The sequence below is a fragment of the Dasypus novemcinctus genome, chromosome 4 (genome assembly GCF_030445035.2).
Source record: "Dasypus novemcinctus isolate mDasNov1 chromosome 4, mDasNov1.1.hap2, whole genome shotgun sequence".
Taxonomy (NCBI): Eukaryota; Metazoa; Chordata; class Mammalia; order Cingulata; family Dasypodidae; genus Dasypus; species Dasypus novemcinctus.
Window position 1 is genome coordinate 29116690 of NC_080676.1, and position 11558 is coordinate 29128247.

At 47.7% G+C, this 11558-nt stretch overlaps 1 pseudogene; it reads right to left on the bottom strand.

Moving 5' to 3' along the window:
- Window positions 1–1379: 1379 nt before the first annotated feature.
- LOC101442724 (P2Y purinoceptor 3-like) lies at window positions 1380–10803 on the bottom strand (annotated as a pseudogene).
- Window positions 10804–11558: the final 755 nt, after the last annotated feature.

Genomic DNA, 11558 nt, shown 5'->3' on the forward strand with positions numbered 1-11558 from the left:
ATTTTCTGTAATTAGAGTGGGATAGTAATAAGGGGCTACACTGGGGATTTTATAAAATGGGTTTATCCACCTTTTCTTCATAGGGAGATTATGATGAATTATTAGATAATATATGTTTAGATCATTACTGTTTAATTATGAGAGTTTTTTAAAAGTTATCTTTTTGGATTATGTTGGATCTTAATTTTTTAAGGGAATGACCATGATATTATGATTTAAGACAATGGTAAAGGTTTTTTTAAAATGAGCATCATGTTCAAATAAAAATAAGGTGAGTCGTTGTTCATGCATACAGTTTGCCCTGGCTCTCTTTATCTGTAAATCTTTCTGTATTAAGAACACTGATTAGGAAGAGTCGTTACAGAGCACACACTGTACCCAGTGGTCTGCAGATAAAAGCAACTATGGAAACAAGTGACTGACCTCAAACGAAAAGCTGGTGTTGCCAAGGAGAGCTGGGGCTGGCCCTTGAGCAGCATCTGGATGGGGCCATCCACTTCCTACATAAAGAGCACGTGCTTCCAAGGTGGGCATCTTGGCTTGGTGCCAGCACTTTCTGAGCTGGCATTGTCTAGCTGGGTGACCTTGGGCTGGACTTAAATCCCCGTGCTTTGCTCTTTATCTGTAACTGGGGGTAACGAGTGCCCATCTCAATGAGCTGTTGTGAGGGTTAAGTGGGTTCCTCCATGTAAAGTGCTCTTATTCATTTATTCATTCCGTTCTTCATTCACCACCTACCTCTTGGGCACTTACTGTGTGCCATGCACTGCTGTAGAGGCTGGCCTTAGGGAGACAGCAGTGAGGAAGACAGATGAGGTCCCTGTCCCTGTCCTTCATGGAGCCTCTATTCTAGTGAGAAAAGATGAACCATAAATAAGTAAAGGAATGAAAAAGTCAAGGGAGGAACAGTGTTATGAAGACAATAGCCAGGGAAACCTATGGAGAGTGAGTAGAGTATGGGGGGGGGCATCAAGAGCACGGTGGGCGGGCGTGGCCTCTGAGGAGGGACGTTTGAGCTGAGCCCCGCATGACGAGAAATCAATGTCAGCTCTCTTAATAACAAGAAAGTTTTCCTTATGTCTGCGGCTATCTCCATATTTTTGCATTAAAATCTCGGCATTAATGCAGAATCCTTCTCAGCAGGACACTTGCTCACGGCCCAAGCCCCTCTCCCACCAGGGCACGGTGGTGGTCAGCAGGTGACGGTTCACGTCAGCGCTGGTGTTCCCCACACTTCATCTCTTCAACACCCAGACCGTCCCGCCTTGGGCCCCTCCCTCTCGGCCGCGCCTGGCACACCCCGGGCTCCCGGGTAAGCCGCACGCTGTCGCTCCCACCTGGTAGGAAGTACAGGGCCGGGTTGAGGCCGCTGCTCCAGCTCACCGGGGGCCTCCACGTCTTGGGGCCACGCCGGCTGCCTCACCAGCGGGCAGTCCTGCGAGCGCAGGAAGCGGACCCGGAGGTGGAAGGAGCGCGTGAGGGGGATAGGGCACCCACCAGCAGGATGGTCTGGATGGACTTGACCGGGCGGCGCTGCCCTTCCTCGCGAGTAGCACACCAAAATGACCAAGGAGGGAAGGACAAAGCCGGACAGCACCAGAACCATGCTCTGTGCAAAACACCGGTGGAAGGTCCCCGGGCTGGTCAGGTCGCAGCAGACCGCCTGGCCGTTGACGGTGTGGGAGAAGGCCAGTGTGGGCAGCAGCCGGAGGGCCACCAGGGCCCAGGGGGCGGCGGTGCCCAGGAGGGCGCGCCGGCGGGTGCGGTAGGGCAGGGGGCGCAGCGGGGGGCCCACGCCCAGGAAGTGCGCACAGAGCTGCGGGTCAGCAGCAGGCTGCTGCCTTAGACGTGAGCGTAGAACAGGAAGCGCACCAGCCGGCAGAGCAGCTCCCCGGAGGGCCACCTGTCACCCAGGGAGTAGGTGATGATGAGGAAGGGCAGGTGAGCACACAGAGCAGGTCGGCCGCCATCAGGTGCACCAGGCAGATGGTGTCCCAGCCCCAGCGCTTGGTTTGGCGACAGGAAAGCCACAAGACAGTGCCATCCAGGGGCAGCCCCAGCACGAAGACGATGCTGTAGGTCAGGGAGAGGTAGATTGGCTTGTTGTCCTCCGAGCGCGGGCAGGAACCGGCTCCTCTGAGGTGTTACTGTCCAGCTTCTCCATCTCCCGGGGGCTTCCTCCAGGGGCCAGGCTCGGCCACAGCTCCTGTTCCCGCTTCCCCTGGGAAGAAACAAAACGCACAGCACAGCATCATGAATTCGGCTCGGCGTGGGCCTCTGCCTGGACCCGGCTGGCATTCTACGGAGCCACCCTGTGCTCCTGATGCCGGGGCCCTGTTTGCTCCGGAAAAAGGCTGTTAAACTCAGGAGCAAGGCCTTCTTCACAAGCAGGGCCCCTAGACTTCCCAGGCCCCAAGGGCAGGCCTTAGGCGGACCTGTGTGCTCTCTGCTTAGGCTGGGCCGTGAGAGGAAGGGCGAGTCCTCCTGGCAGCAGGAAGACGCTGGTGTCGTTTAAGCAGGGCACGCACAATCTCAGCCCCAAGACTCCTCCTCTGGCCAGAATCCTTTGCACAGAGCCAGGAAATTGCCCAGGGGGAGCTGCTCAACCAGAGCGCGCTGGCTCTTGCCCCGGGCCATGCTGTCCCCAGTTCGGTCCTAACGACACATATGTGGCTGTACAGAAAGTGATCTTGGGGTTTAGGGAGGATTAGGGAAAGCACGGTTTTCGCCTACTGGCTTGGCTGGAGGATTTTGATTGGTATCTCAGGATTTATTAACTGCGTATTTGAATGCTGCGGTTGATTTGCATATTAACCATATCAGCATCCCAAACATCCAAGAAAACAATTCTGAGCCAGGAGTCCAGGTGCAACTTCTTCCTTATTCGCATCTGCGCGGACAAATCCGCTGCAACCGGCGCCCTCCAGCGGCTGGGAAGCTGAGCGGGCCGCGGGCTGCTGCCGCACCGCGCCCCCTGCCGGAAGGCACGGGAGTTGCATCCTGGGTACCTGTCTCCAAAGGGCTTCACGCCAGGGACCTCGCGTTCAGAAAGACACGTTAATTCTGGGAGGAGAGAAAAGTTTAAGACAGCTAAATTTGAACAGCTATTTTGAGCCATTTTGAATATCAACTGTAAACGCTACGATGTTTAAGAACTTTGTTCACAACAAAACGAACAGAATCCATTCACGCCATCAATCAGCAAGCATTTACCGAGCGTTTCTTGAGCCTGGCGCTAGGAAAAAAGATGAATGAAGAGCTAATTGTAATACAGTGTGAAAAATGGGCAGCAGAATGCCGTGAGAACCAGGAGGATGCTACCAGCTCTCCTCTAAGGGAACTGAGGGAAGACGTCTTAGAGAACAGGTGACGTCTGCGCTGCTGCTTAGAACAGGTAGGAATTTGGTAGACGAGAAGGGAGAAGGTGGCTGGCGGGTGTGAGGAAGAGCACACCCCAAGAGGTGGCAGCGGAAAGGGCAGGTGGGCCTGGGGGGCGGACAGGCAGCCCGAGGTGGGAATCCTGGATGCCACCAGCAGCAGATGCACTCGAGCAGGATGGCGATGTGACGTGGAGCTGGGCCCGGAGCGGGGAGAAACGGTCAGACCAGTAAGGGGTCTGCGTCAGTGTGGGGGAAGGATGGTTGGAGCCCCAGCCGTGACCATGCAGGGTGCATGCTTCTGAGGCAGGGGCACCAGGGCAGATTGGATGTGGGCCCAGACAGGGAGGACACAGGGCTGGGACAGAGAAAGGACACCGCCTGGACAAAGGGAGGAGATGGGGCTGGACAGAGGGAGGACATGGGCTGGACAAAGGGGGGAGATGGGGCTGGACAGAGGGAGGGCACAGGCTGGACCAAGGGAGGAGATGGGGCTGGACAGAGGAAGGAGATGGGGCTGGACAGAGGGAGGACAAGGAGCTGGACAGAGGGAGGACAAGGGGCTGGACAGAGGGAGGACACGGGCTGGACAGAGGGAGGACACAGGCTGGACAGAGGGAGGACATGGGGCTGGGACAGAGGTAGGACATGGGGCTTGGACAGAGGGAGGACACGTGCTGGACAGAAGAAGGACATGGGGCTGGACAGAGGGAGGACATGGGGCTGGGACAGAGGGAGGACAAGGGGCTGGACAGAGGGAGGACACAGGCTGGACAGAGGGAGGACACTGGGCTGGGACAGAGGGAGGACACCTCCTGGACAGAGGGAAGACACGGGCTGGACAGAGGGAGGACACAGGCTGGACAGAGGGAGGACATGGGACTGGGACAGAGGTAGGACATGGGGCTGGGACAGAGGGAGGACACGGGCTGGACAGAAGGAGGACATGGGGCTGGACAGAGGGAGGACATGGGGCTGGGACAGAGGGAGGACACAGGCTGGACAGAGGGAGGACATGGGGCTGGGACAGAGGGAGGATACGGCCTGGACAGAGGGAGGACACAGGCTGGACAGTGGGAGGACACACGCTGGACAGAGGGAGGACATGGGCTGCATAGAGGGAGGACATGGGCTGGACAGAGGGAGGACATGGGCTGGACAGAGGGAGGACATGGGGCTGGACAGAGGGAGGACAAGGAGCTGGACAGAGGGAGGACAAGGAGCTGGACAGAGGGAGGACAAGGGGCTGGATGGAGTGTGGACATGGAGCTGGTGTGGAGGGAGGACACAGGGCTGGGATTGAGGGAGGACATGGGCCCTGGATGGAGGAAGGACATGGGGCTGGACAGAGGAGAACACGACCCTGGACAGAGGGAGGACACAGGCCTGAGATCAGGACCAGGCTGAGGACTGGCGTTCTGAGTTGTGCGGGATGGTGCGGGCTTGTGCTTACAGGGTATTTCTGGGCCTCAGCCTGCCCAGGGCCCACTTCGCTTCCAGCTTTCATATCCACCTGCCAAGGGGCACGAAGCTGCTTGGTTGGGTGAGTAATGAGGATGTAGTTTTCATTCATTTTATTCCCTGTAATCTTTCATGTTGAGGGGCTGGTAAATGCCTCGTTATTTCCAGCAAAGCTCCCTTTCCCGCTCAGTGGGCTCTCAGAGGGACGCCAAGGAGGGAAACTGGCCTTGATTTAGCTCTGGTTTGCCTTGGCAGTATTTTTGTCTTCACAGGCATGATTTTATTTAATCTCAGAACAACCTTGTGAATGAAGCGTTTACTGAGGAGGAGATTGAGCGTCAGAGAAGATACCCTTTCTGGCTCCCAAGGGCCTTAAATCAGGGAGGCAGTGCTTCCAGTCTCGGTTAGCATCTCACAGCACTGCTCTGGTGGAGTGAACAGTGCTCAGCCCGGCTCCAGCTGGGTCTAGTTGAACAGTCCGAAGCAAGGTCCATCTCTCTGAGCTGTGATTTCCTCAGCTGCAAAATGGGGACATGCCCTCTGTAGTGAGATCACTGTGTGGATTATCTAGGAGAGAGGCAAGTGCCCCCACAGCCTGCCGTGAGGGAGAGACCCTGCATATTTTAGTTCTCCCCTGCCCTTTCTTTCTCCTTCTACTCCTAGAGACTACGGTGACCTGAAACCGGAGCTGTTTGGTTTATGGGGGTGGATGGGAGGCAGTGTGACATTGTTGCCGCATAACTGGACAAGGCCACTTTCTTCCAGGCTGTGACCATCCAGGCCTAACCACTGGAAGGAAAACTTTTTAAGTGAAAGGATGACAATTCTTTAGTCAAGGCATGAGTGTGAGGAAACTAGAAAATGTTTGGACTAGTGCATCACTGAGGCTACTATTAGGGAGAAAGGAAGAGGGAGAAAAACTCAGGTCATGAAAGGTGAAGTAACTAGAGAAGGCTGTGACAATGTTGACCCCTTCCTTCTCCTTGAGACTTTATGTTCTCTGCTGGCTTCTCTGTCATTCCACTCCCCTGGTTTTTGTCCTGCTTCTTTAGACCCCAGCCTCCCACCATTCATTGCACAATTGAAGGACTTTGTAGCTATTTGTGGAATAAAGGAAAAGACCCAGCATGGAAAAGATGGGGAGCTTGGAGTATTACAGTAGAGAGGAGATAATTTTGGGGAGAGTTGTCATGTTGAGTGGTATTCTAAGTTGAAGAGGCAGGAAGTGTTCATAATTTTAATGGTTTGAAATAATATCACTATTGAGGCAAAGAACATAGCTAAGGAAGAAAAAGGTGCTCTCTCTCTCTCAAACATTTATAAGATACACACATCAAAAGCTCAGCAAAGGGAGAAGTTGTGAATATATTTGAGTAACCATAATAGTACCTTTCAATTGTAGAGGAGTGGTTGCTGAGTAAGGGAATAGGGTGCCCTTTAAAAAGATTTTAGGTCAAAAGCGTGGGCATTGCTCATTTTCATTTAAAAATACTGCAATTGTTATTATAAATGGATTTAAATCTATGATTTGATCTTAATATTTTTATGTTTAATGTTTTACCTGTCTCTGGAGAACTTTCTTAAGCAAATAAAACCATTTAATAAGTCTCATAAATGCCTGTAGATAGTTAAAGTTTGTTTTTACAAGGTGTTCCGAAAAAACTGTTAATTAATGTGTAAATTACTCAATTAAAGATGAATTAAGGAGTTATTATTCCTATCACAGCATGATTATTGGATTTTTCAACAGGCTTATTTAAATGAGGGCCCCCCAGGTACATTTAAATGTCAGAGTATTAATTTGGTCTGTTTGGGAAAGATGAAAGACTGGTGTGTGCTTGAGCATGTATGCATGTGTTGTGTGCACATGTGTATGTGTGTGTGCACGTGAATGTGCGCATGTGTTGTGTGCACATGTGTACGTGCGTGCATGTGTGTATGTGTTGTATGCGCATGTGTACGTGTGCGCATGTGAGTGTGTGCATGTGTTGTGTGCATGTGTGTGTGCATGCATGTGACTGCGTGCACATGTTGTGTACGCATGTGTTGTGTGCATGCATGTGACTGCGTGCATATGTTGTGTACGCGTGTGTTGTGTGCACGTGTGTGCATGTGTGTGCATGTGAGTGTGTGCATGTGAGTGTGTGCATGTGTGCGTGCGTGCGTGTGTGTATGTGTTGGGGTGGGCTGGACATGGACCAAAATTAAAGAGGGGGAGAGTGAGTGTGGGAGCAGGAGGTGAGGAAATGGAGATAGAAGAACTATATAATTATAAATGCCATGTGATGAAGCATTAGGAAAGCAATGATGAAAAAGCTCTGAAATTAATGTGCCAGTGGAATATTACAGTTATAAAAACTTGATTATATGTTTTCCAAATATATCTATCCATCTCTTAAATTGATATATACCTGAATTTTATATTTAATTTCCATAAGAAGTGGAAAAAAAAATAAGCTCTTCGCTTTTGAATATATCCCCCAATTTCTTCCCTTTCTGTGTACGATAACATTTAGTGCTCATTTTTATTTTAAATTAGATTATAATTAAAGAAAATATTGGATATCGCAGTTTCAAATCAAACATTCCTTAAATTTCCTTGCCATCAATATCTTTAAATTTGGGGAGCAAGGCGCTTTTGTTAAAGAAAAGCAGTTTATGGTGTCAGCCTATTCCAGAAAGTGAAGGAAACTAAACCTAGCAAGCTTTGAGCTTGAATTAGTGCTCAATTCGTTTTAGGTATAGACATTGGGGTTAGAATTAGGATTCCTAGTTCAAAAAGGTCAGGTATCCTAACAATTTAATTTTCTTTAAGGTGGTTTACTTTGAATTTTTCTTAAAATATGTGTTTCAAATCCACTGAATCATTTAATGTTATTTGGGCTCCTAACCACTGGGTGGCGTTGAAGACCGTCGGACAGAGTACAGTCTCCCCCCCTCCCTCCCCCCCACAATAGAGGCAGAAATTGGGGCGGGTTCTTGCTTAGGCATAGAGGCTGCAGATGAGATATTATTCATTGAAAGCATAAAGAAAATGTCACCAACTAAACCATCTCCTATTGGTCTGTTGTCTATAGTTATTATGTTAGTTTACACAATGAAATGGAGTTAGCTGAAAGTTTCCTGTTACTATGATTGATTCTATAAAAATATCCTGTGAGATATACATGGCAGGCATTATTATGCCCATTTTACAGCTGGGGAAACCCTCTCTGTTTTCTCTCTGGGAAACAGAGGGTAAGTAGAAGTTGTGTCTGCAAAGATTTGGGGGAATGCCTGGATTACTTTTACAAAGCAGACTTGGCAAATTCCCAGGTTTCTCGGAAATATTTTCTTACTTTCCTACTCTCCACACACCCCAAAAAGAAAGAAGAGATGGCTATAAAAAAGCAGGTCATCCCTGAAATCACTAGATGTAGTGCCTTTGGTATAGATGACAGAATACCAGTGTGAAAAGCAAGGAGAATATTACTGATAAAGAGAGAGAACCATATATACAACTAAAAAAAGACCTGTCAAGAATGAGACCAACACAGCAGGCCTCTACTCAGTTTTAAACCATACTGTATCTTGAGTCTTAAGATAAAAGGCATTTGATGTTAGCTTTGTAATGGCTTTGTGTTATTTTTTTGTAGTGTAGATTTAGCCTGCTGTGCTCTACCTGAATCTCTCTTCTGTGTTTGCATTGTCTCCAAATGGAGTCTAAGGGCTTTTATTTTTTCACAATGAAAACAAATTAGGTCCTTTAAAAAACTTAGAAGACTACGTACAGTGAGTACATAATTTCAATAATTAATTTATATAGCAGATCACACTTTTTTGTATTCTGTTGACAAGCTTCTGACACAATTGGCAGCTTCAAATTGGTATGCACACCAGGAGTGACTGGAAAACATCACCCTGACATTGTATTGCCACAACAGAGGAGGCGGCTGCTCCAAAGCTGATGTTACTCTGTCTGGAAAACATAATTGTTACTGTTCTCTTTTCAATCCATCTGTACAAAAGTGTGATAACCTGAAACTGACTTTGGAATCATAATTTTAACTTTAATTAATGATGTGATAAGAATAAAAATAATGGTAGCTACTTGCTTTGTCCTGTGGTTGTGGAAGCCATCACCGCCATGGAGCTCAAGATCCTGCAAAGGGATCTTTATAAAATTTTTGACTTTTCCTCTCATTTAGCATCAAAGTCCTTGAAATGCCTCACCATGGAGTCTTCTTTCCCTTATGTGATATCTATGAAAAGATGTAGAAAGCTGGTTTGGTTTGGGGCAAGAGAGGAGATCAGTAGCTGAGCCTGGGGCTCCAGGATGAGTGGCTAAGTTGCCCCAGCCATCTTCAGGCCAGAGGGCTCATATCCCAAGACTCCTCCTTCCACCAATCTTAGCCTCAGGCGGTAAGTTCCCCTCACTGCCAGCCCCTTAACTGCCCTTAAATGTAATGCACTGACTTGATGTCCTCCATCAGAGCCTTTCTTGGGGACATGTGCTGCTGGGATGGGGATTGGGGAGTGGGAAGACTCCTGATAGCTCTGACACTCAAAACATGAGGGAGGAGGGAGAATATGTTGCCTTGGCCTGAGTTACCCAGAGAGCAGAGCTGAGGCCGAAGGCTTGTGCAGTCATTCTACGGGAGAGTGCAATCCCAGGTAGCAGGAGTAAGGGACAAAGGCAGTGAGAACCAATACGAGGATCTGAGGATGCTTTATTGAGTCAGCCCCACAAACAGCAAACGAGTGCTCAGTCCCAAGAGACTGTCCTTTTTCAGAACCTGAATTCGGGAAGTTCTTTTGGGGGTAGAAGGAGGGAGCCATTTATTCACCAGCTCCTTTCTCTCCCCAGACAAGGTTTGCCCATGAGGCTGTGCCCTCTTCCCCCACCCAACCCCCACCTCTGGGTTGCTTGTGCATGGGAGATGATTGTGTGTCCAGTTTCTTCCTTTTCTCTCTCTCTCTCACTTTTAAACTGAGTAGTCCGTCCTTTTATTGTTGATTTCTAGGCATTCTTTACATATTCTGGATCAAAGTCTTCTTACTTACTTATGTTACAAGTATCTTTCTTACTTTGCCTTTTCCCTGTCTTAATAGTATTTTGTTTTTTTTCGAAGAACATAAATTCTTACTTTTAACATAGTTCAAATGATCAACTTTTCTTTTATGGTTAGTGATTTTTGTGTCTGGTTTAATAATCTTTAATCTGAAGTCATAACGATATTCTCCTATATTATCATATCAAAGCCTTTCCTATTCTGACTGAGTAGTTTTGTCCCACTGAAGGGTTTAATGTTTGTATGTCTCTAGCTCTGTATGTACATAAAAACACCGAGACACATGATCAAATTTGCATTTCGAAAAAATCACTGGAGAATGGATAGCAGGGAGCATTGGGAGATGAGTTAGGAGGTGACTGAAATGGTCTAAGAGAAAGATGACGGTGGCTTTGACTAGAGTGGTGAGGACAGCAATAGAGAGAAACGGGTGGATTCAGTAGATGCTGAGGAGGTCAACTGACATGACTTGTTGGTGAATTAAATATGGATGTAAGGAAGGGGGTATGGGTTACTCCTAGGGATTCTTCTTTCTGCAGCCACCACCAATGCCTTAACTGTTCTTTTTCTTCTTTGTTGCTTCTGTTTATTTGGACTTTGCTTCTTCCTCACTTCTCCTGACTCTTTGGGCCTCCTTTGGCTTCTGCTGTTGTTGCACATTGCTAACTCTGAACATAGGGCAAAGACATTTTCCCAAGAGACACTGCTCAGCTCAGTCATTCTCCATTATTCCTTTTTGGGTAGCAGCCATGCCCCCTACATGCTGCAGGTTGGCACGCATACTGGCTGGTCACGCGGCCCCTTCATATGGCCAGGTGATGGGGCTCACTTGAGGACAAACTTTCCACAGGCCCTTTGGAAACGATGGGTCCCCCAGAGGAAGCTGTGAGCAGCTGGCTCACGTCATTGCCCATGATCTGCAAGAAGATGCTAGAGCAGCATCAGAAAGAGAAGACACACTTAAGAGAATCACTTTATTTTTTATCAAACCCCATTTTTTTTTCTAATAATGTCTAGATTATGAACTTGCTTTCTAAAACATGTACTTAGAAATTTCTTGTGGCACTAAAACTACTGAATAACAAATGTGGAAGCAAATACAATATTTGAAGCTGGAATCCAACTCAGTTTCATTTATTTTGAGCTTGGCTCTAAGATATTTTGTTCATGCATAAACTGTAATTTGAATAGACATTCCTATTAATGATGGAATACAGTTATGTATGTTTATGGTAAGAGAACAAAAGTGGATATTTTTGAACCTCATTATATGCAAGGCAGATTGAAAACAGTAGTAGAGAATGAAAATAGGCCTTGATGTCATGTTCAGTAAAACATGTCAGGGGTGATATCTTTGAAAGCCATAGAGTGAAATACGATAGGGATGTGTGGAGTTGCAAGGAGTTTCATTTAAACACAAGGCTCATGTATTAATATTTTTATTGATTTATTTTCACACCAATATGTTCTGACATAAATATGGTGATCTATAATGTATCGACCATAAAAGTCAACATTATTTTTAAAGCTGACTCAAGGAAATCAAACCTCATTGTTAGTGCTGCTATATATGGAATGGTATCCTGTTGAAAAATTAACCTCACCTGTCCTGCTCCCAACTGAGCCAACTAAAGAGGGGTGCATTTTAATGGCTACTGACATTTTGTGC